The sequence below is a fragment of the Melospiza georgiana genome, chromosome 12 (genome assembly GCF_028018845.1).
Source record: "Melospiza georgiana isolate bMelGeo1 chromosome 12, bMelGeo1.pri, whole genome shotgun sequence".
In the NCBI taxonomy this organism is placed as follows: Eukaryota; Metazoa; Chordata; class Aves; order Passeriformes; family Passerellidae; genus Melospiza; species Melospiza georgiana.
Window position 1 is genome coordinate 7,014,192 of NC_080441.1, and position 25,147 is coordinate 7,039,338.

Below are 25,147 nucleotides of genomic sequence, written 5' to 3' on the forward strand. Positions count from 1 at the left end.
TAAAATCTCTATGCAAGTACTGTCTGGTCTGACTCTGGCAGTCCCAAAATAGGGGCTGCAGTGAGGTGGTCTGGTTGTCACCTCAGTGTAATGCTTGGTGAGATCTGCCTCAGCTGTGTGTATTGTTATTGTTATTCACTGCACAACAAAGTTGGTTTTTCTGTGGGAAAGGTGGCAGAGGCTGCTGGTCCCCAAATGTGCTCCCTGGTGCCCCATGGGGTATTTGAGTATTGGTGCCCCTGTGCTCTGCTGTCTGGGGCAGCTTTTTTTAAAATGATAATATGATGGTGTTGTTTGTTTGCTTGGATTTTTTTGCAAAATGTATCTTTATATTTTTTTTTTTAGTGTTGATGCACACTAGTTTATGCCACTTAAATCTGCAATAATTTTTTTAGGGCCTCATGGTTAATGTGCAGTGAAATGATTGCTTATTTGTTGAGTGCTGTCCTATTGAGGTTCCATCATTCTGTATTAATGGTGTTTTTGCCTGTATTTAAAAAAGAAGTCATGGGCAACCAAGCGTTTTTTCCTTCATGATTATATTTTTGCAGAATAATTGATTTATTTTTGTTTATGCCTCACTAATAGCAAGACCCAAGACCTGCTGAAGCCTGTGAGATCAGGTCAGAGCTCTGTTGTGGGCCACAACTGACTGATGAAGTTTAATATGTTGTTTTTCTCAATGTAAGATCAAATGAACTGCTGAGGAGATAACAGCACATTTTTTCCCCCCAGTAATTCTTAATGCATTAAGATCCAAATGCATTAATAACCAGAATGGAGTAAAAGTAATGAAAGATTGGTTTCCTAGGCATTGGAAATGTGGACCAGCTTCAGAAACGGTGAATAATCTGGGTGGAATACAAAGTGTGTGCCTCCCTCCTTCCCATTTGACAGAAGCTGCAGCATTGGTTTTTATTGTGGGTGGGAATGACACCTGTGGAACTGCAGGTTGTGCACAGCAGTTGGGTGCTCTGGCTCTGAACTTTCTGCCTCTTCAGGAGACAGTTGAATCCTTTGCTTTGATTTTATTATCCCCCCATTTTTTTTTTTTCAAAACTGTTATTTCCACCCTGGCCCAGGGATCCGTGCAGGGTTTTGAAGCTGAAGTTATTGTGAGCAGCTCTGGTATGTGCAATTGCCATTCTTGGTGGTGGGGAAGAAAAGCATTTAATTGGAACAGTTTCTGACCACTTCTGCTTATTAAAAAAGCTCTAAAGTGACTAAAAATCGTTTGCAGTCCCGTTGCAAGGAGGAATTCCTAGCTGGAACCATTGAGGAGCTCACTTTATCTTGTATAAAGTGTTTTGGGCTTGGAAGGACAATTCATTAGACTTGGAACACCATTTACTTTTGTTATCTTTACAATTAATCTGGAAGTTTGTAGAAGAACACTTTTTGAAATAGGTTGATCTTTTGATTGCTGGTTGTTGAAGAGTGTTTTGATGGTTGCAATGCCAGAGGCTGCTCCAGCTGTAGGAGTTGTGCAGGGCACTATTGGGGGGATGCTGGAGTGGGCAGGGAGGAGGAGCCCCAGTGTCCCCTGAGCATCTCCTGCAGGTCCTGGGGACAGATTCCCTGTGACTTTGGGAGCTGGGAGTGCTGGATGGGAGAGCTGGAAGCTGTGCCAGCTCTGAGATGTGCTCTGGCAGGGAACAGAGCTCCCAGTGTGTCCTTGGGTCAGACCCCCAGTCTGGGGACCCAGTGCAGAGGATGGATAATTGCATCTCTCTCCAGAGAGGGGAAATGTGTTGGTATGGAAACACAGCTCAGCCACTCATATTAAAAACACAAATGTGAAATCCTTCAGAGTTAATTTTAATATTTTTACCCTGCCATCTAAAGGGACTGCTAGTCTGACAAGCAGAATCTCACCCAGATGTTATTATTTTGCACCAAATTTAATTTCTTCCTGCTGAAGGTAGAGCAGCATCTCTGCTGATAAAGATCAAGGGAAATTGTCTGGCATTTACAGGAAATCTCATCCAGGCCTATCTGTTACAATGTTCACTTAGCAAAGTTTATTAGATTATTAGTTTTAGACCCTTGGGCATTTTCTTTATTGCAGTTATGAAGGAAAAATCCCAAGCAAAAAAATCTTCCCTTCACTAAATTTAAATGGTACAATTAGCTCCTGGTCTTATCTCGGAGGCATTTTTTAAAATTATGAAGATGATTTAAGTAGTGATTTAATCTTTTGGAAACTTGCTGTGTTTGACAGTGTTAAAATGGATTGTGGCTGCCTCGACTGCAGTTAAATCTTACTCCAGGATTTTTTTGTGGGCAGTTTTTTCACTTTTCCTTGGTGTATCCCTGCTGGTGCCTCCTGGTTGGGCTTCTCAGCTCTGAAGCTGGGATGAACCCCATCACCTCAGAACTGCTCATGTCTTGTTATGTTTATTGCTAAATGTTCTCATCCAAACTAAGCAGTAGTTTGTGCAACTCAACTGCTGGAGGGACTGGTGAGAACCTTGCCTTTGGTTTGCTTTCCCCCTCTTTTTCTTCTGATATTAGATCTTTGCTTTTTTTCAGTGAGGGAATTGAGGGAATTTCTGGCCCTACCACCATTGAGTCTCTTCCTACTGAAACAATGACAACAACAAAAAAATCCCTCAATGAATTCTGTTGATTTCCTAAACATTAAATCTGAATGGCTCAACTTTGTGAAAGGTGAACTTGAGCAGGAAAATACCAGTGTGGCTCTTCTTTATCTCCCCTTCCCTCACTAAAGAATGCTGTTCCCTGGGTTGTGTGTGTGCACGTTTATCAGCCTGATTCCTCCTGCTTCCCAAGCTTGGGAATTTGCTTTTGAATGGTCACTGAATTTCTTATCCTGCATATTGGCCACATTGCTTTGTGGATAACAGACTTTAAGCTTTAGCAGCTGCTCACTTGCAGCTTTTGTGGTACATTCCTACCAGTTCTCTGTTCAAGGGAAAAGGTACTTGAAAAGGGGGAAAGATGGTGACACAATTAAGCACAGAAGGACCTCTGAGAGAAGGGGGAACATCTGCACCCATTCTTGGTGTCAGATTTCCTGTTAATCTCCCCTTCCATCGAGTGAGGAGAGCAGGAACAGGAGAGCTGGCTGTGAGGGACTGCTTCTGCACAGAGAGCTGCTTTCAGTATTTTAAGTGATTGCTCAAATAAGTGAACAGCAGAATCTGGTGCTGCCTCTCTGCAGCTCCTTCTCTTGGTGCCAGTCCCATCCTGGAGGGACATTCCTATGTGGTGCCAACATGGAGCTGGGAGTGTGTCAGTGGCTCTGTGATCCCCTAGCAGTGGTGTAAGTCATGAGACACAAAAGGGGGCTGCTCCTGACCCTCAACTGAGCTGCCCCAGTGCTGGTGTGGGTGCAGAATTTGCTTCTGTCCACTTCCCAAAGAGCTCCTGTGGGGCTGCACTGCTGCTGGAGCTTGGGGAATGTGGTGGATGTGGGAAGGTTAGGAGTGTGCTAATCCAAAGTGAAAAATTGCCTGGGATGCTGCAGTTGAGGCCCCCTTGGTGAAGACCTGGAGGGGTAAATGAAGTCCTGGTCTATTCCCTCAAAGCCAGTGGCATCTTCCCTTCTGCAGATAGCAGCTGGAAAATAATAAAACCTGTGTTGGGGGAAACTTGCAGGGGCTACAGGGATTTGAGGGGATGTGTGCTTCACAGTGGTTTCTAGGAAGGCCATAATAAATCAACACCGACAAACCTGCCTGTACATGTTTATTTTCTTATTCTTGGGAGAATCCTGTTCCTTTTCTCCTCTGGATAGGGCCCTTGGTGGCTCTGGCAGAGCAGCTGCTGTGGGGAGGATGTCGATTCATCTCTCCTTGTGCGCTGTGGTAGGATAAAGGCAGAGCTGTAACTCTTAGTCCTACCAGGCAGCTCTGAAGGCTGTAAATCCTCCATTAGGCATAAATGCAGCCATTTTGGTTATTTATAGTTATTTACACTGTCCATTCATATCTGTCAGGAATGAAGGCAGTTCTGACATTGCAAGCTTCTATCAGGTTATCCTTAATCAGTTTAGAGGCACCTAAGCCACAAATATATCAAATAGCCAATCCTAATGTTGGAGTCCTCTAAAGTATGACTGAATTATTTATTTTGTTATGATGAAAATGTCTGGGCTTTATTGGGTTTTCTTTGAAGAACTTGATTCTGCTTGAAGTCTGGAAGATAAAAGATTAGCGATTGTCTCTCCAAGTTTCTTATTCCAAATCCTTCAAGGCTTTTCATTTTTCAAGAGCCTGTGTTACTATGTTAGAGTCAAGGTGAGGGAGCTGAGATTTCTTTTATTCCATTAAAGAGGTTTAACTATATAAAGTATTTTATCTTTACTAATTATGCCTTGCACAGGTAAGTCCAAGATACACATAGCAATTAGGTGAGAAGAGATTGGGCTGTGTGGTGGGAGCTTTTGCACATTAAGCACCACTGATACCAGCATTGCCCAGCAGAGCTTGTCTCATCATTTGGAATAGTCTAGTACTCCAGGGTCTTTAAGCCAATTAAGTTTTGATAATTCAAGGAGGTTTTTCAGGTGTTGGCAGTAGGAAGAGCCTTGGGTGGACTTCAGCACTGCATTGTTGCCTGTGGTGTGTTGGGGAGGGAGGAGGTGATATGGGGCAGGTGGGAGAAATCTCTGGCTTGGAAAGTCAAAAACTATTTGTGAATGTGGAGGTGAGAGGTGCTGGGACTGGGGAGGTTTTGGGGCTGAACCAGCCCTGCAGAGGGGAGATGGGACCTGCAGGTTACAGCTGTGCTGTGAGGATGGGCTTGGCTGTCTAGCCAGTGTGCAGGGCTTCTCAGCTTTTCTAAAAAGGAGGAAAGTGATTGCAATTAACTGAATAAATGTATAAAGTGATGCTTAGCAGGACTTGAAAGTGTCCTGGGTGGGGTGGTTAGTTTAGTAGCTTCAGGTGAGAAGTGCATGTGAAAATGTCAACTCCTGCTTGCGGGCTTGTAAAATACTAGGCTGACATTTCAGAGTGGACTCAAAGAATGAATCCAATTCATGGAAGAGAATATTAAAACTCTTATTAGACTTTACAAGTAAATAAGGTCAAGAAACAGATCTCTGTATCATCTTATCATTCCTCTTCCTAATTAGTCCTCTGCTAACTGGAGCCTTGCTGGTCCCTTCTGTGATGCACCTATCTCCACTGTGGCCCTTCTCTGCAAAAGCTTTTTAATTTGTTGTTGCTTTAATATCTCTTTTTAATAATTTGAATTTAAAATAGGAATTGTCTCACTGGATCAATTCAGGCTGGTGTTCTGCCTTTGGTGGGGTTTCCTGGCAGATGCTTTGGATGCCCAAAGTTTGTAGTGGAAAACTGTGGTGATACATTTACCAGGTTGAAAAGGATGCTCTAACCCAATGATTATGGGTAGGTGGAAATAATGTCTGCATAATGAGAGATCTCTGGTTGTCAGAATTGGTCTAGGGAGGTAATGTTTCCTTTCAAATAACCAGAACTTATTGTTCATAAATCACAGTTAATCTGTTTATTACACCAGCACACGATGCTGGAAGTCTGGAGTGTGCCATAATGCTTAGCTTTAGGAGCAGAGCTGTAATAGTTGCAGCAATTTCAAATGATTTGAAATTGGGGGATCAGCAAAATGCAGGAGTTTGTGGAGGCTCTGGGCATTAAAAATGACTGCTGAGGATTGATGAGTTTCTTTAACAAATTGTAAAATCCATCATGCAGGAGTTAGGGCATGAAACTGCCCTCCTGAGCCACATAAACCATGGCTTTGGAAGAACTGCATGACAGTGCATGCTACCGGGAAGGGATATTTTGAAAGATGTTTGGTTTTGCTTTTGTTTCTTCCTCTCATTGCCTGAAGTTTCCCTGCCAGCACAGCACTGGCATGCAGCTCATGGGGCTCTAGGGGTGCTGGATGGATCCTCCCTCAGAGGAGCCTCTCATGATGCTGGGCCTGAGGTGTGGGGCTCCCCTCCTGGCTCAGCCAGTACTACAGTGCTCCCATTTCCCATGATTTCCCAAAATCCTGCTCATAGTGGAGAGCTTGGCATGTCTCTGGGGTGTCTCCTTGCAGGAGGGACCTGGTTGGCTTTGGCTGCTGTTTCCCTGCATCCCCTCACCCATGGCCTCCCATGCTCCCACCTGCATTTCCATGCATGTGTTTGTTGACTGCTGCAGGAACCCTCTGGCATGTCCACAGAGCAGCAAATTGTGTGGTAGGAGACATCCCTGGCCCCCAGCCCTTGCTTTTGGGGCCTCCATGGCTTGAGGGGTGCAGCAGTGGGGAGCTGTGTGTGGTTCCCTCCCTGTGTTGTGACTCTGTTTCTGCCCTGCAATTAAACACTGCTGACGTCCTTCCCCTCTTGGGTGAAATGAGCCTTGGAGGTTAATAAGGGGCTTTTTGTGACTGCCTGTGTGCTGCTTCAGCAATTTTTAAGCATGGTACTTGGTGTCTGAGCCCAGGACGCTCAGTTCAGGGTGTGTGGAGGAGCTCCTGGATGTTTGTGGCTCCTGCTGCTGGGGGCTGTCCCCTGCCAGCTCTGCTGCTGCTTTTCTGCTGGGGAAGGGGATGGTGAAAGGGATATGGAAGGAGATGATGCTTTCTTCCTTCTGGAGGTGAGTGAGGAATTGGCTGTGTGCACCTGGGCCTGCTTCATGGTATTAATGCTGCAGCTCCACAGGGATGTCTGGCCCTGCAGGAAGATCTCAGCCTTGCTGGGGTACCTTTGGCACCTCCTGCAGCTTCTCCTTGTCCGTGTGGTGGTGCTGCCCCTGTCCCATCCCTGAACCATGCTGGCAGAGCACAGTGCCTGCCTGCACTCCCTGTCTGAGCTGAGAGACAGCAGGGAGTGAGGGCTCCCTGTTCCTCCACGTCTCAGCTTCCACAAGTGGCTGTTTGCTGTAATTACCTTCTGAGCTCCAAGTTATCATCTTTTGATAGTTCAAGTACTAACGTTCTTTAAATGCCTCCCAACGCTATAAAGCAGTCAAAAGACATCTCTTTAGCTTGCAGTAAGGTGATATAAATGTCATGTTACCCTTGAATGTGGTATTTATAGAACTGCTTGGTGCTGTTGAATATTTGTGTTTTATCCTTTGTAGTTTCAGTACAGAAATGGGCACAGCAGCATCTTCCATCACTTGTCCTGAAAGGATATATAGAGGCATTCTCATCCTGCAAAGTGCTTAAAATGCAAACAAGAGCTAGTTTGCATTTGCTGGGGAGGAAAGGAGGAAGGAAGCCAGCATCCAGCAATAAAGACAGGGGCTGTCTCTGTAACGAAAACATTTTGCTAGATTGTCATCTGCTTCACTTTTAAAGCAGCAATAAGATACAGTGATAAAATGGCCAATGGTGCATTTCATCTGAGGGAAATGAACTCTTGCTGAGCCAATTAAACTGTCAATACACTGTGGTTTCACGTTCCCCTGAGCAGACTGGGTCACCTCAGGTGTGTTACTCACTCTGACTTCACCACTGATGTGAAATCAATTTTAGCAATTTATAATCTTTCATTCTACTGTGAAAGTATATTAATCTGTGAAAAACACCACTCAGTCAGTGAGGACAGATGACATCTTTCCTCAGGAGTGTGTGTGTGGCTGGCAGTGCCTCTTGGATTATCTGGTGCACGCAAAAGTGTAACTTTGGACACTCTGGAGGCACTGACAATCCAGTTTTCAAGCGTGAGGTTTTATACTTAAAATGTTCAAAAAATCATAGCAGTGCCTTGGTCAAACTTTCCACTACTCATGTGAAATTGAGTAGTTTGAAATTGGCTTTATTCCCTCGGCCCAGAAGAGGCAGAGCTCTCCACATTGCTTTTGGTATCAAACAAGTGCTTGTGGCAGATTTATTACTGCTCCCTAGAAAGTAAAGCAGATGTGTCTGGCATGGATGGTGGAGAGATGCTGAGGGATGTGGGATCTTCTGTGTTTGTTTCTCAAACAGTATATTTGGGCTTAGGTTTCTCTCCTGCAGCTGTGAAGAGGATGCAGGCTGGACTGTGGAAAGCAGAATACCTGCATGAGTCCTTTTCATCCAGGTACACTGGAATATGCAGTACCTGGTGCTGTGTGTACTTGCAGCCCTCAGAGTGCAGCTGTCAGAGAGTCATGGAATCATTTAGGTTGGAAAAGACCTTTAAGCTCATTGAATCCAACCCTTAAGCCAGCACTGCCAAGCCCACCAGTAACCCTTGTCCCTAAGTGCCACATCCACGTGGTTTTTGAACACTTCCAGAGGGAGTGTTAGATGGAATCTGTGACTGCTGGGGTGTGCACGGTGCCTGGGCTTATTTAGGTGTTTTTGATGGGTGCTGGATTGTGGCCTGTGTCACACTGGCTGCTCAGAGAAGCACATCAGGGTTTGAGTGTGGCAGCCAGGGATGCACAGGAGATGAGGGAAAGTTCTGATGTGTCAAAGTGAAGCCATTTCCATGAAGTATTGCATTTAGGAATTAATGCATCTTCTATGACAGATTAAATGTGGGAAGCACTGCATGTTTAATCTGCTACTATTTAAAAAAAACCCCAAAACTTAATTGGAAAAAAATCCTCTGAATGTGTTCTTGGGAGAAAAAAAAAATCACAAACCTGTTGGTTTGCAAGTGAAGATTAAAAAAACCAACCCTCTGAGATAAGGCAAACCAAGGAGCAGTGCAGATCAATTGCAAATGAATTCTTTTGCTGATTAGCTCTTCCCAAATTTGTCATCTTCAAGTAAAAAAATCTATGATGAAGTGCCATAAAGAAGCAATTTTAAAAGCAGTAGAGAACAGTAAGGCTGTGTCTCTAGGATTACAGCTCACAGCTTTGGCATTCACTCCTTTTGAAGGAAATTGGTGAGTAACAGATTGCAGTAATGCAGAGTATTTGTATTGGTCAAATTCCTATTATGATCACAGTGAAAAATGATGTTCCTTTTTCTAGGGAAAGGAAATTAAATAGGCCTACTAATCCATGTAAGGAGATTGGTTTACATTAAAAGGAGGAAAGAATGTGAAGACTAATCAGATCAATGCATGCTCTCTAATCTATCTCATTAAAAAAATAAAATCAGATTGCTACTGAATTTCTGAGGAATTATATTGAAATGACACACATGCTTTTACTGCCTTTTAATTATGAAATTATTTCAATCTGCTTGAGTCTGCTGAGTAAGTAGGCTATCAACTGTTCTTAAATATTGGCTCATAAATTCAAAGTAGTTCTTTAAATGGGAGCAAATAGCATCCCTGGTCCTTCAGCTGAGAATGCCAGCCCAGATCACGACAGGGTCAGAGCTCCCATTTGTCCTGTGGAAATCTGTGCTGGTTGATTTAGGTGCACAGCTTCCCTCTGGATGAGGCTTTTAAGGTTGTTTTTTATGCTGTCAGGGGGGTGCTTGGTGTGCAGTGTCCAGCTGCACAGCCACGATCCAGCTCCCTGTGAGACCTGTGGGAATGGTGGTGTGCTCACTGGGTGCTGGCCTGGAGGCATTGTCACCTGTGGCTGTGTCAGCACTGTCCCCCTCAGTGGGGCTGTGGTGAGCAGCTGGGGGGGCTCTGCAGCTGAGCCTCCTCTTGTGCAGAAAAGACATTAAAAAAAATAAAACAGAGTGTTGTCTAAAGAGAAAAATGAGAAGAGTGCTGAATCTCTTGCACAGCATTTCTGCTTCCAGCAAACACTTCAGTCACAGGGAGCTGGCCTCTGTTCACATGTCAGTGAGACACATTGAAAACTTGGAGTTTGTTTGGCTGAGGAAACACAGGACAGTGGATAGTGCTGCTCAGCTTCTTGTGGAGCAGGGGGATGGTTGGTGACCTTTCTGTCTGTGCAAAGAGCTGTGTGTGGTGGCAGGATGGTGTTGGACTGTTGCAGTATGACATGAAATGAATGACACTCACATGCTGAGGTGTCCAAGGCAAAAAAGGCACGTTTATTTCCTGACCTTGATATTTACAGAATTCCAAAGTGACCATGGACTGGAGGATGAAATTGCCACCTCTGCAACCACACTGGTCATTACATTACCATACTGTGTTACATTTTAAAAACTCCTAAAAACTCCTCTTTGGGCCCCTTCTGCCAAGCTGGCAGGGTCTGCTCTGACCCTTGGACCTGACTGCAAGCAGAGGGTGTTGTTCCATCAAAAGAGGATTAACTTCAGCTGGCTGTGCCATTGTTTTCCAGTTGTTGATTAACTAAGGATCTCAAAGCTTGCTTTCATTTCAATCTCACTTATAGTTTTTATATTCTCAAAATCTTTTGCCAGACAATCATATTTATGTTTTTATGTTTATCATATTTATGTGTTTCATCTTCCCCAGCAGGGGGATGGTGGTGTGCAGCTGGGGCATGGCCTGAAGGCTGGCAGGCTCTGCAGGAACAGCCCAGCACCTCCTGGCTCGCTCAGGGCTCACATCTGCCCAGCTGTGCTGGGTTCCTCTGGGGATGGGGCTGAGGTGCTGCTGGCACAGAGGGGCAGCCACCCACAGCAGGGACCGTGGGGTCACACTGCTGCTGCAGGGCTGGAATAAATGGAGATAAATACCCCTGCATCCAGAGGGGTAGCCTTGAAAAGGGGGAAGGATCTGCCTTGAAAAGCACTGACGGAGCCTTCACTGTCCTTGGGAATGAGCTTTGTGGTTTCTGAAGAAAGACTAAAGGTATGTTTCCATACTGAGCAGCTCTTCTGTGTGTGTTGAGAGATGGCACTTGTGTGTTGGAATTTGCAGCAGCTGTAAAGCTGGAGGTGATAAGTTACTTTTTCCCCTTTCTTGCTTTGTTCATAGATTGTTTGTTTAGAGAATGGCCTGGAAATTATATTGGTAACCTTGTACATCACATTTTGCTACCAGTGAGGAGTAAACAATGTGTTTGACATTTGAAGAAATGGTTCATTTTCTAAGAGATGTGATTCAGAATCTGCTTCTTGAACTAATGGACAGTATAATGCTATTTTTTTACTAGGTTGCATAGATTTTTACCTTGAAGATGCTCTATAAAGTGCACTGCATTACCAGTGTTAAATAAAAGCAAACGCTTCACATCAAATGAGAAGGCAGTGTTTGAACTGGAGAGAGGTTCAAACCCATTTCTTTGTCTAGCTTGTGATGCTTCACTGTGATATAACAATAAAAAATAATTAGACTCACTAGTAAGTAAATATTTGGTACTGAAATGCATCTTGAAGATGCAGAGCTGGAAGCAAGTAACATCTCCAGATGCATGTTGATCTCCTAGATTTGTCTCACACTGACAGCTAGATCACAAAATTGTGTCCAGAAAACTGCATCAGGGCATCATTGAGGGGGAAAAGTTTATAAAGATTATGAACAAACCAGGCAATCTCTGCAACCTCAATTTGGTTTCTTGTGCACTGGAATACAGCCTTTAATTATAGCTTCATGTGTTTTCCCATAAGCTTCTTCCCTTCTGTAAAGGCACTGGATGAATGTCCCTTAATGAGTAGTTTTCTTTTTCCTTGTTGTTTGATGTCTATTTTTGAATACTTTTAACTGATACTTAAAGATAGAATTCTTCAAAATTTTCAGTTGCATGTGAGTACTTTATTTTCATGCTGCTTCATATGCTCACCACTGAGCAGAAGCACATTTCTTTCACAGGTAGAAAAACTAGAATTCAGAAGGACCCTAATGAAGACCTTTTGTGCTCATGCAGTGTAACAATAGATATTCAAGTTTTAGGTCTTGGGTTCAGCTTCTTTGGCTAAAGCTGGCTTTTACACCACAGTCCTTTGGTCCTCTGAAACTGGCAAGGCAAAGAGCTGAGGGGCAGTGTCCACTTTTGGGTACTTTCACTTGGTCTTCAAGTTAATAAAAAGAAGCATTAATGCACCAGGCCCTGGGCTCTCTTTTAAAAAGTGGGAGCTTTCAAGGTTGTTAATACAAAAACCAAAAAAATTCAACTCTTATTCCATCTCCCACTCTCATGACAAAAATGATTTGCATCTGGATGTGTTCCTGAAGGTACAGCAAAAACACACGAAACTTGACCACACCTCCAAATTGTGACCAAAAAGTTCATGTTTATACAGACTTGAACAAAATCCTGTCAAAAGCTGAGCTCTGTTTCAAAGTCTGGGAAATGCTTTAGCTAATTAAAGAAAAGGTCAGCAGGATTTCTTACTGTAGGCAAAAAAGGAAAGATAAATCTTTCTTCTCTGCCTTGTTCTTAGAAGCAGTTGAACTGTTTTGGCTGAAATTAAAATTTGCCTGAGGCAGACAAAAGGCACATGAAGTTGCAGTCCAGATGGTTGGAGTTTGGCAAAATTATAGGTAAGTAGGAATAGGATCTAAAGATCAGAAGCATCAGGCAACTGTAATAAGCAGGGCTACCAGCTCTTCCTGTAATCAGTTATGATATCTAATCTAATGTCTCTTGCAGAAAGCTCTTATGCTGCTCTGAAGTGTGATCATTCATTCAGGGAATTGGAAGGGACTCAAAGCTGCAGTTAAAGTGAGTTTGCTTGTGGAATGAGAGAGGGATTTTTATCCTCTGGATATGTCACCTCCTCTCAGCTGGATCTGCTGTGGCCATGTAGACCTCAGGTGCCTGTGATGTTGTTTTATTCATCCTATAATCAGATGTGTAATAGATGAACAAAACAAACCTTGATCACAAGCAAACCTTTCATAACTTTGAGTTTATTACTTATTTGCTGGTGCATTTGTAAAAAAAAGTTTTGCCCCAATCTTGTAAATGGTTCTGCCTCTTTTTTCATTTGTGCTTGTGATGCTGCAGGAGTCAGTGTAAGCAAATAAAGGCATGTGTGGGTATTTTTCCACTCAATGCCATTTTCTAAACCCTTTGGGGACTAACCCAGCAAGGGAACTTAGTTTATGGGCTGAAAAATGATCACCCGTTCAAGGACTTGACTCTAAACACTATGAATGTGCCAGAAAATGTTTAGAATTCCTTAGTGTGCTCAGAGGAGAGGAGAAACGGAGGAAGAAAAGAAAGAAAAGATGTGATTTTATCTGTGAGAGGAGCTGCAGAGAAGATGCTGCAGTAGCCCAAGTTGAGGCTCATGTCACCCTTTTGTGGAGAAAGCACTGCTCAGTTCTGTCAGTAGTGTTGATGCTTGTGGTTCTTGGAACAATAAAAAGTGTAAGGACCCCCAGCAGGCTGGAGCAAAGCTTCATTTGGAACAGGTGGCCCAGGGGAGTGTTTGAATCACTGTCCCATGAGGGATTTAAAAATCATGTAGGTCTGGTACTTGGGACATGGTTTAGTGGTGACTTGCCATTGCTGGCTCAGCAGTTGGACTCGATCTTAAGAGGGATTTTCCAGCCTGAAGGGTTCTGTGGTTCTGTGATTTTTAAGCAACACCAAAATGTTGAGTTGCTCTGGGTAAGAGGCAGTCTGCCCTGTTTATACACATTTTTGGTATTTCTGGCCATCAGCTGCAACAAGTGATGAAATTGGGTGGTGACTGAGCCCTTGGATCTTTAGGGCTGTAAAACTCTAGTGGAAATGGGGTTGGTGTCCTGCACCTTCAATGCCCATTGTGTCCCAGCCTTCCTGCAGAGGCTCTTCTGGGGAAGCAGAGATATATATATATGTATATATAAAATCTCCTTTTGTGCTTCTGCAGAGGTGTGAGAGGGGACATAACTCCCTGTGATGTGTGTGCAGGCTCCAGGCAGGGTGTTTGTGCTCGGGCTGGAGCCGGGGGCACAGTAAAACAGCAGCAGCTGAGCTCAGGGGTGACAGGGCACAGAAATCAGCACTCCCATGTGTTTTCTCTGAGGATGACCCCCTGCCTTGCCTTGGGTGGGCACCGAGGGGAGGCTTCAGGGATCCCTCTGAGACAAGCAGAGTCAACACAGCCCTTTCCTTCACCCCCTCTACAGACAGCTGTAATTTTGGGTTGCCACCTCTGCGTGCACAAGTGTCAAAGAAGGAATTGGAGGCTGACTGAGCCCTGAGGATCAAGCCTTGCCACTCTGCTCTCCTCTGGGCTTTGCATGCCCCTTCTCCCGAGCAGCATGCAGCTTTTCAGCCTGCTCTCAAGGCAGAGCCATTTGGTTTGGTGCTCATATGTTTAATTTGTGTTTGCTTTTCTAAGCAGCCAGTGGCTGACACTGCTTGGCTCCCTGGCCCCCTCCCGCTGCCTTCCCCTCCCAGAGCGAGGTGCCTGAGGAGGTCATGCAGTATTAATAGGGAAGCAGATCTCTGATTTTGTTTCTGCTTATGGACTCTGACATTTCTGACGTTTTCTGAAGTGTAAAACGTTTCTGAGAAAACAACAACTTGGCTTTTACTGAAAAATTAATTATGTTGGCTCTTTGCCCGTTGTGGTGGGCTTCTGACAGAAGATATGAGGGGCAAGGGTGAGGTGTGGAAGGACAGCAGGAACATCAGGGAGAGGAAATCTGCATTAAGGTACAAAGATCTGATTAAGCATGGATTATCAGGGAGTGATGGAAACTCTTCAGAAGGCATTACCTTCTGTGCACTTATGGTATAGAGCTAACACACATCCAAGTTTATTTGCTTCATAAATTTGGTTTTTCTCTAATTACAGTTAACAGACTATGGCTTTCTCTGCTCTTCTGTGATACTCTGTCTCTGTACCCCTCCATGCAGAGTTACACCATGTACAGCTCCTTGTGTGCTGCCCTGGGGAGCGTGTGGGAGTAAAATGGGGAAAACCAGCTGGGTTTGGTGCTTGCATGCACTTCTTAAGAGTTACAGACCCAGTAAAAAGCACAAGAGGAGGCAAAATACCAAAGGGCTGTGCTGTTAATCCTTTGTGACCTTTTCAGTGTTGGTTTTCCTTTTGTCCTTTGAAAGGAAGGGATCATCAGGGAGCTTTGCAGTAGGACTAAGGAAAGGATAATTCAAGTTCCTGCTGAAATCTGGGATTAGGGACAGCTTGTCCACATGAATTGCCATGAGGTAGCACTGGCTTGTAAATACACACACAAGTGTTTCTACCCAGCCCCTGTATGGGACAGTGGTGGTGCTGTCTGGTCTTGCTTCTCTCTGGGGTTTGCAGTCCAGGTGCAAACAGGTGACAGAGTTGAGTATGGACAAAAGAGGGGATGTAAATAAACATGTGTGTATTGATGAGCATGCAGAGATCTGTGGTCTCAGCATTACAGCAAAAACAAAAGAAAGGTGGGAAGGAAGGACCTGAAGGTGTAGAAATGAGTAGCTTTGCCCATGGTTCTGGTAGCCCTTCAGGTGTAGTGGAGCATGGGAGAAAAAATTGTCAGACAGTATTCCATTTTATTTCTTCAAGTGGTCATCAAGAAGAAATGGAGATAAAATATGGGCTGATAACATGAACAGAAAAAAGGAGTAGTTATTGTACTCAGAGCTTGCTTGGCCATTAGTATTCTATTAATTTTCCCCCTGCTTCTAATGATATGAGGAACACTGGATACACTTAAAAGGATGCATGTCATCAAAATGGTATCTGACAACAGTCTCTTCACTGCTTATGATGCTTTTGATTGTTAATGTAGCTAAAATGTAAATGATCAGAATATAAAAACTCCCTTTTGTCTTCCTAACATTTTCATCTGCCTATTAAACAGATTACATGGGAAAGTGAGTAGTCTGTTACTTAGTACAGTGGTGTCACTTTGAAATGCTTTATGGTATAGAATGAAGTGTCCTTGGTTTGTGTATTTTCCTGGTAGTAATGAATGCCATTCTAGGCTAAAGTCATACTTGCTCCTTCAAAATGCAGTTGCCTTGTCCATAATAGATAATTCTAGTTTTAATGCACTGTGTTACTGTCTTGCAGAGTTTTATGTCAGGATTTTAATAAGAACAAGTGGTGGAGGTGTAGAGCTGAGTTGGGCTCTTTCTGCAGACAGAGTTCAGAAATAAAGAGCAGAGCACTTCACTGGAGACTGGGGTCTCCAAAAAGGGGAACTTTGGCACCAGCACGAGCAGCTGTGAGGCTGGTGCTTGGTCAGAGCTGAGGATGGGGCTGTTCTGGTGTGCCCATGGGCTGTTCTGGTGTCCCCACGGGCCAGCTGGAAGGGTATTCCCTACCCTGCACAGGTTCCTGCAGTGGGTGTGGATGGGGAATGGGCTGGAACTGTAACTGGAGCTGTTTGTTTCTGTGAGCGCTGTGGTGAGCCTTGGTCATCCATGTCCTGCAGCTGGCATGGCACTGCATCAGGACATTTCATGGGCATTTGTGGCTGCCCTAGGGCACTGCCAGGCTGGCACTGAGGTGGCTGCAGGTCACCCAGGACCAGGGGTGAGTAGCAGCATAACCAGTGGTGAGGAGGCAGTCCTGAGGTCTCCTTGTACAGAAATGTGCCAGATGCCTCAAACTTGAAACTACTGACTTGAAAGTCGGCTCCCTGTCTCCCACAAGGCTTGATTTGCCCTTCTTGAAGCAGTGATGTTGCACACAGGTCCCTAAAGCATGCATGTTTTCTTTAAGGAAAGAGCAATACCATCTGCTGTTGCATCGTAATCAGTTTTGTGCAGATACAAATGGGAGATGGAAGGTCACTTCTTTTGTTTTCATTTGGTTCCTTCTTTCAGGAAAACTGCAGAGGTGTCACTGGATGCATGGGGGGCAGCTTTTTGTGTTCCTTTTCCATTTCAGTGAGGGTTACATCCAAAGAGAGCAAAGCATTTGCCACTCACCCTCTGCAGACCTCAACATTTCACACTTCCAAGCTGGAGTCTTCCTTGGAGAGCTGTGCTGGCCTAGATAAACAATAACTCTGGAGATTGTCTTCCCTCTGAGGTTTATTTACAGAAAGAGTGGTCAAATACTGGAATCATCTACCCAGGGAGGTGGTCGAGTCATCATCCCTCGAAGAGTTCAAAAAAAGACTGGATGTGGCGCTTGGTGCCATGATCTAGTTGAGGTGTTAGAACATGGGTTGGACTGGATGATCTTAAAGGTCTCTTCCAACCTTGAATTTCTGTGATCCTGTGATTTAGGGTGTGTGGAGCCTGTGGGATCCTGCTTTGTGTTGACACAAGGTGCAGATGGTTGGAGGAGAGGTTGGTCTTCAGCTCTGGGGATGGGCTGGATGCTCTTTGCAGGGAGGGAAACCTTGGGGTGGCCTCTGCTTATTTGCTAGGTCCCAGCTTTTTGGGGCTCATCTGAACGCTAAACAAGCATGTCTCCTTGACCAGTCACTGATGAACACACACTGCTGATTGCCATGCTGGAAAAAAGCAAATTTTTATAGTATTCTACACTACAAGTATTTTTTTAAAAGTACTTTTTTACTTTCCTGTAAAATGAGGTGAGCAATTGTTCTGTATTGACAGCTGGCTTGTAAATCAGCCACTCACTTGCCAGATGAGAACGTGGAAATGCCTTATAAGCACTTTGATGTTTTGTGATTGTTTTAATTCCAGAATGTTTAGAACCTCTTTGCCTTGGTGCAAAGTAAAATAAAACATGGTCTCTGACAGGTGCCAAAACAAGCATGGGAGGAATCTCTCCTCTGAGGGTCTGAGAAGGGGATTTGCAGAGGAACTGCTGCAGCCCCCAGGGAAGGAGCAACATTGGCTTTTGGATGTTAATTTCATTGTTTAAGGTCAGATTATGTTGATCTAAATCATGCAACTCATTCCATCAACAAGCAAGACTATTTACATAGCAGAGGGAATTTAAGTGCTGCATCTCTCCCTGGGTTTGTATTTAGGCTGCACCTGAAAAAATAAACTGGTGTCCATGTTAGGAGTGAGTTTATTATGCTTACCTTGTTGGAGAGGTGTTGAGCCGGGTATTTCCCTTATGGCAACTCACTTTTTATTGGTGTTTTTATGGCCCTTGCTGTGGTTGCCATTCATCTTATTTGACTTCAGAGCTGGTTTTCCAGTTGCTCTGTTTCTTTTGCAGTGAAATGAAGCAGCTTCTTCTCCACATACAGAATTACTTTCTTTTGACCTCCTCCCCTGCTTGCCAAAGTCCTACCCAGAGTTAATTTTGATGCCTTTGTAAATATTTTCAGTGCATAATGCAGCAACAGTGGCACTGTGTAGAGAATTCAGGGAAAAAAATCAATTTGAGAGCTGGACAGGAAAATGCCTGCTAGGTAAAAAACATTGGTTTCAGAAAATACCCCAAATGTCACAGCTTCCATTTTCCATCAGCCCAAGCTGCTGCCTTTCAGCTACCATGACCCAAGGAGGTCTGGGGATGGGTACCTGACTCATGAACAGTTTTGCACAGGGTATCCAGTGGAGGGTTTCCATGGGAATGGTTGAGCCTTGTGCACATTTATTGTTTTCCCTTCTTGCTTTATTGCAGGGTACCCTTGGAAGTGGTGTGAAGGGGAAAATCCCTCCACAGGCAGTGGTGCCGTCTGGTTGCTCTTGCCTTTGGGGGACAAAAACAGGTGCCAGGACACTGGTGTGACTTTTAAAGGAGTTTGTGGCTTTGTACAAGACCAGCAGCATGTCAGAGGTGTGCATGTGGCAAAAATCTGACTGTCAAAGAGGAGACCTGAAGAGGGATGGGCCAGGACCGTGTTCATTTGTTGTGGTGCTGTGGCCAGGGGTCTGTTGGCATGCACAGGGTCAGCAGCTGCCCTGATGCACGAAAATGGACATGTTCACTCTAAACCATAATGAGCAATTTGAATTTTGAAGTTCTTTTCTCCTCTCTATTTTTTAAATCACGCTTTCTTCCCTCTTTGCCTCCATGCAGAGCTCAGCACTGGCCCTGAAAGGGCCTTCATTATTCCCTTCTCTTTTACATTGCTCTGAAACTTGCCCTGTGGCTTGCACACCTCTGACTGTACACAACACAAACATTTCTCTTTCTTCTGTCTCTTCCTGACTAGACTGGGTCCTTTCTACAACCTGGTGAAATATTAAATGAAGAATCTTAGGAGTTCTAAAGTTTGTGTTGAACTCTATGCTGTGCTGAGAGAAGGGTCCATCACCAGATCTTCCACAGTCCTCAGATAAACTTGCATTGGGAGATGAATGGAGATAACCTGATAGGATCTGATCCTTTGGTAAAGTGATCATTACAGTGCAATGGACTTTTCCTTTAGTAGAAATCTTCATCTTCCTTTTTTTTTCATGTTCTAGTTAGAACAGCCTTTTCTTGTTGCCTGCTTCTGTCTTTCCCTCTCTTTCCCCAGAAAGAAGGGGAAAAATACCCCACAAAATTTTGAAGCAGTAGTTTAGGTTTGTTTCTTGTATCAAGGCGTTCCCATCCCTTTGGATGGGAATTTCCTTGCATTTCAAGACTACCAAAGGAAAGCATCACCCTTGAGCAGGAGAGGTGTGGCAGGAGACCTGGCTCCAGGAATTGGACAGACTGGTCACCTGCTCAGACCTGTGTTGCTGGAGCTGTGTGGGATCAGAGAAGCTCTGCTCTGCTCTGCTCTGGGAGGGCGATGACATTTTTCTTGCCTGTTTGGATTTCCAGAGAGATAAGATGTCAAATGGAACTAAACCAGCATTCTGCTCCTGAGAGCCAGGACTGGGCTTTTTGTCTCAGTTGGGGCTGTTTTCTCTGGGATTGTCTTTCTGCTGGAGCCCTGCTAAGTGTTTAATAGGTGCACCAGCTTCTGGGATTACAAGCACTTTACTGGAACCCTGTTTTGTGTACTGATATTCCCTATGGGAAAGCAGTGCTCAAGTGTTAAGAGACTGGATTCTGTTTCTCCCACCTCATATTATTGCCACAAATCGTATTATTTTAATGGAACAGGGATCCTTGTATTAGAGAATATGTTGTTTTGGCAAAAAAATTAAAGATGCATAGGAATTGTGATCATGTTGCAATAATTGCCTCAGTGGTAACATTAATGCTTTTTTCACTTCACTTGCTCCTTCTTGATTGAACAACCCTTTTCTGTAGGCTATAAATCTCAATGGCTTTACTAATAAAGAGCTAAATAGTCTAATAATGTTTCTAAATGTAGCATGGCTTCAGTGTTTTAGGTGAGTGCAATCTTTTGTCCAAACCCCAGTCCAGCCTGAGGGGTGTGACTGTGTCTTAGCTTCACAGTGATTTGCAGCAATGTCTTTGTTACTAAACTCCTTCTGTGGGGGACAGGTTCAGAGTTTAAAAAGTGATGTAGTTACCCAGTAACAGAGGGCTTTTAGTAATTTGAAATGGGAGATCAAGAACCCCAGTGAATTGCATCTGGGGGTGGTGCCCTTCTTGCCATGTGTCCAATACAAATAATGAAATGCTGCAATATATTAATGGCAGATCTTTGAAACCTGTGGTTTTACATTATGTCTGAAGCTCTGTTTTGCACCACCACCACAGAAGTTTCCCCACTCATTGCTCTGTTTGGGTGGATGGTGCTGCAGGCAGAGGCACTGGTTTGGATGGTGGGAGCTTGGGTAGGGTGGGTTTAGGGTTGTGGAGCCCTGGGCATGCAGGGAATGGAGATTTTGTCAGTCTTGTGCCATTCTTCAAAGTAGAAAATAGAATATTCTTCTGAGCAGGGATGTCATCTGCCTGAGCCCTTGCTGGAGAGGTGCTTTTGTTCTGGAAATGTTGGTTATTCAAATTGGTGAGAAGAAACATTTAAAGGGTTCTTAACTGCAGCTTAAGATTTTATGAATGGCTTTTCTTGCAGCTATAGCTGAAGTAAAGCCCCAAAGTGTTAGATGGTGCTTTTTAGCTGTCACTTGAAGGGATCAGCAAGTGTTTAGTCATTTGGAATCGCCAAGTTTGTCAGATTGCTAAGGGATAGCTTCCTGGGGAGTCAGAGAAATGAGACACTTGAGCACACAGCTCTGGGTGCCATTTGTTTTCTACTCCAGTTGGCATCATTGCCCAGGAGCACTAAATACAGTGATATTTTTGGATTTCTTTAGGGGGTGGTGTTTGTGTAGAGCTTAAATGTTTACCAGTCCAGCCACATACTAGAAATGCCTCAGGAGCTCAGCCTCTCAGGAAATGAGCAGGAGCTCTCAGTGCTGCTGCTGGAGCTGGCATTAGCAGGGTGATGCTGCTCCACAGCGCTCTTCTGCACATTCAGCAAGACCTTTCTTTGATGAAGTCACTTTGCTGTCTGTGACTTCAGGCTGCCATAAATTATTGTTGCTGAATCAAGAGTGCACTGACCCTAAATAAAGCCTCTTGTAGAAAACACCCTGGGCTAAAAGACCAGGCAAAAAAAAAAGTGTCCCTTCTGTAGCAGGTGCTGCCTTTTCTGAAGCTTCATTCTGCTGTTCTTGTACATGTGCTGGGCTGGGGGCTGTGGTCTGTGCAAATCCCTCCTTCAAAAATTAGTGGAGCAGAAATCCTGGGCAGGTATGCAAAAACCTGTCTTATGTGGGGACTTGGGTAAATGGAATTATTTTCATACATTTTTCCATGTGTGATGAAGAGTCAGTTTGAAGCTGGTGGGGGGATGATTTGGGACCTGCTGGAACATGGGTTAGAAGTGACAGATGCAGAAGAACACTGTCATTCTATCTGATGATGGAGTGGTGCTCTCAGATGGCATGGTGTGCTCTCCTTATGGCAGGCAGTGCTGCAGTGAGTTAGTGCTGCTCCATCCTCCTGGAGAGGGGCCCCAGCTGCATTTCCCTGAACTCTCCTTAATCTGTTGGGCTCCCAGCTCATTAATGGACTGCAAAGCTCAGCTCCTGAAATTCTTCTCAAGCCGGGATGTGACCTTTTGTGGCTTTTGCTGTGTGCCTCTAGCACGTAGCAGCGCTGTTCTGTGGCAGACCAGGAGAGAGACAGTGTTTTTCCATGAAGGTTATTTGCAGGTTTGTAGCTCTGGAACAGGGGCAGTGGGGAGATTCACGACAGGACCCACACCTTTGGTGGGCTTAGGGGGATTTTACACTCCCTGGAACATGTTTGTGTTGCAAAGGCAAAACTCTGGCAATGGGCTTCACCTCCCAGGCACAGAGAAGCAGGGAACAGACCAACTGCTGTACAAATCTCCCTTTGGAGTGTTTTCTTAGCAACCCAGTAACTGTTCTGGCAACAGATGATAAACGAACGGGGCTTAACTTTTAAGAGATAATGTTAAGCTTCCAGAACTGGGCATTGTGCTGGGAGCAGCTCAGCACAGCGAGCTGTCGTGCCTACATAATAAGGTTTTTGATCTGACAAGTTTTCCTGTAACTTCAGAGCAGGCTGGCAGGAGCAGAGGCATCCAGGGGGAGGCTCGATGAAATCTGTGCCGAGGGGGTGCCAGGAGGCTGCCTGTGAGCAGCACAGTCCTGCAGGGCACTTACAAAATGAGCAATTTGTGCCTCATTCCTTCAGGGTTTTTTTGATAGCTAGGTAAGCTGTTGCTGCAGTACTCTCAGGTGCCTTTACCTGCTTACAGGTGAGGAGTGTGTGCATGTGAGAGGCACCAGGAGCATCCCCTCACTCTGCTCCCCAGGCTGCCTGCAGAAGACAAGTTGATGCTTTGCAGATGTACCCAACGTGCCTGGATATAAAACATTGTGAAAATTCTGTGAAGAAGCTCAGCCCCTGGTCCGGCAAGGGCTATCTGAGCAATACCAAATGCTGAACCAGCTTTGATACCTAAATTGCTTTAGCAGGCTTTAATGTTTTTATTGCTTAAAAGAGGCAGAAGATATTCTTTTTGATGTGCTGGTTTTAGAGGTTTTTGGTTTTTTTTTTTTTTTTTTTTTTTTTGAGGAGGAAGGTGTTAGTTGATAAAGTGCACAGAGAAATAAATTTCTTGTATATATCTGAAAATCCTTATTTTGTCTGCATTCCACTTTCATCTTATGTTTCCTGTCAATTTATGTGCTTTCTGATAAATGCCACCTTTTGGTGTAAAACAGCTTGAATATTTAAAACATGGCATTTTGATTAGCTAAACTATAGATTTGCTTTGACATGTCATTTCTTTTGTTCTAAAATGCCCTGACAATTCATATCTGTGGCAGCCAAACAAGCAAATTTATGTACAAAGCTATTGTTCATTCCTGAAGTGTCACTGCTAAATGAGATGGAGTTTAAGCATTTGATTCCCCCCTCTTTGCATGATGGGAGGTCCATTTCTCAATAATGAAACCAGTTTTCTTGCAAAAATTCAATTAAATGAAATATCAAACATAAATCAGAATGGAGCTTGCTTTGAGTTCCCATATGTGCCTATTGCTGCAGTGATAACACTGGAAAAGGCATTCATTCTTCAAACTGTGCTTTTTGTCTCAGTGTTGTTTTTCTGGAGGAGAAAACTCACATGAAACAACAATGAAAAACAGAATTTCCATGGGCTACAAAGCTGGTCTTGATGTTCTCAGACTTGGAGGTGTGACAGCCTCTCCCAGAGCTCAGTGGGACTCCTGTAAGTGGGAAGAATTTCTGGAAAATGCTGTTTTCCTATCCTCAGGGATGGCTCAGACCAGTTGTTCTCCATGTGCTAGAGACTCATTGCAATGTCATTTCCATATCTTTCTAGAATCCTTGAAATGGAACTCTTGGTTTTCAGACATAATTTCAAGCAGTGTTAATGCCTTTATTTCATCCATTTGTATGAAATAGGAGAGTAAAGCCTTCCCTTGAGTTCTGGTTTCTGAAAATCTTTGCTGTCAGGACCAATGTGTTTTTTTTTAAAAAGATTCTTGTTTTTAAAGTTTAAAACCTTCTGGTGAGCTCATAGTGTGAAAATACTTTTTTTTCCCCTGTGTTAGAATAAGATTATATAAAAGGCTAACAGGTAGGTTAAAATACTTCAGATATATCTTGGAAAATCTATTTCAATTATGTTCTGTGTGCTTTTAGTGGAGACAATAAATCCTAAAGAATTAAGAGAGCCATAAAGATAAGTGTTATAGGAGAGTACGTCTCACATTTCACCTCTGGAAATTAAAATATTTGCTGTGAAATCAGATGTTATAAGGGTCACTGCTTTGCTTGTGGTCATTAATAGCAGGAGGTGACTGTTGGAAGAGCTAAGGGAAGCCGCTTCCCATAACATGGAAATTAAATGTGCAATTTACTGAAAATTCCCTTCCTTTTGAAATGGCTGTCTAATGCCAGGCTCCAAAGGGAACTTTGCTTTTTATTTCAAATTTGCATTTGGACGGACCATCTAAACTTTTATCTGCCTTGCATGAAGTATTGATTGCATTAGCATAACATGAAGTCTCTTTTCTGTTTGTCCAGTATAGCTGGGCAGTAAGGAAGATAAATTAGTTAAATTAGTTGTTTCCAAGATGTTAATGTTGTAAAAGTGAGAGCCCAAAGCAGCTCAGATCCAGGTCCCCTTGGCTGTACCTGTGTGTGCATCTCCAGGGGTGTCTGCTGCTGTTAATGCCACTCTGCTGCTGCCCAGGGGAAATTTGTATGACAAGTAACAATTACTTTGGACAACTACTGGCACTGCACTCAAAACCACCCCCAGATTTTATTGTAACAACATTTTCCACATGAAGACAGTAAAACCAATGAGGCAGAGCCTGCCTGGCCTCCTCCTTGTGGCTATGGGAGAGTTGTTGCAATGTCATAAATGGCCTAATATGTCTAAATGTGAGCTCTGTAGCTGAGTTAGGGCTTTTGGCTGTGCCCTGTAGTGCTCTTCTGTGGGTTACCATCCTGTGAAACTCTGGGTGCAGCTCTGGGGGCTCCTATGCCGGTACTTTATTTTTTAACTCCTGCCTGTATTGCTTTTGCAGTGCCTTCATTTGTTCCAGGGGTGGGGTGGGTCAGAGTTCCTGGAGCAGGGGTGGCTCTTGATCAGGGGTTTGTCAGCCGCTCTGCACCAGTATGCAGACCAGTATATGGATGAAATTCTATTAATAACACTCGGCACAAGCTCCAGGGCTGGGGCTGTGGCTCAGATCCCCCAGCAGGGTGGGAGCACCACAGTGTTTGGAGAGGCTCTGTAGAGCTCAGCTCCAAAGTGTGGTGGTTGTTGTTTTGTTCTGCCAGGGAGCAACAATCAGTGTGTAAAGGCAGTGCAAACATTGAGTTCTCATGGCTCACATGACAGCTTTCTGATAAGCTTTTATTTCTCAGACCCCAAGGTATTGGCTGTGTTGGGGCGGGTTTCACATCCTGACCTTTCTGCTTTGTTTTGCAAGAGCACAATGATATCCAGGCACACAGCAGGATGCTCCAGGGACTTCCCTGCCCTGAGTGATGTGTTCCCTGGGGGCTGCCAGGCAGCAGCTGGGCTGACAGATGAGCATCTCATCCCAGGAGTCCCTCACTGCCACTCTGCTCAGCAAACACAGCACTTGGGCATTGTGCTGGCAGTCCCAGG

The 25,147-nt window shown here is 44.3% G+C and overlaps 1 protein-coding gene across 1 annotated transcript in view; it reads left to right on the top strand.

The window, feature by feature from the left end:
• The window catches only part of GPC3 (glypican 3), a 139,256-nt gene that overhangs the window by 9,785 nt on the left and 104,324 nt on the right, over nt 1–25,147 (top strand). The gene's annotated exons all lie outside the window — the stretch shown is intronic.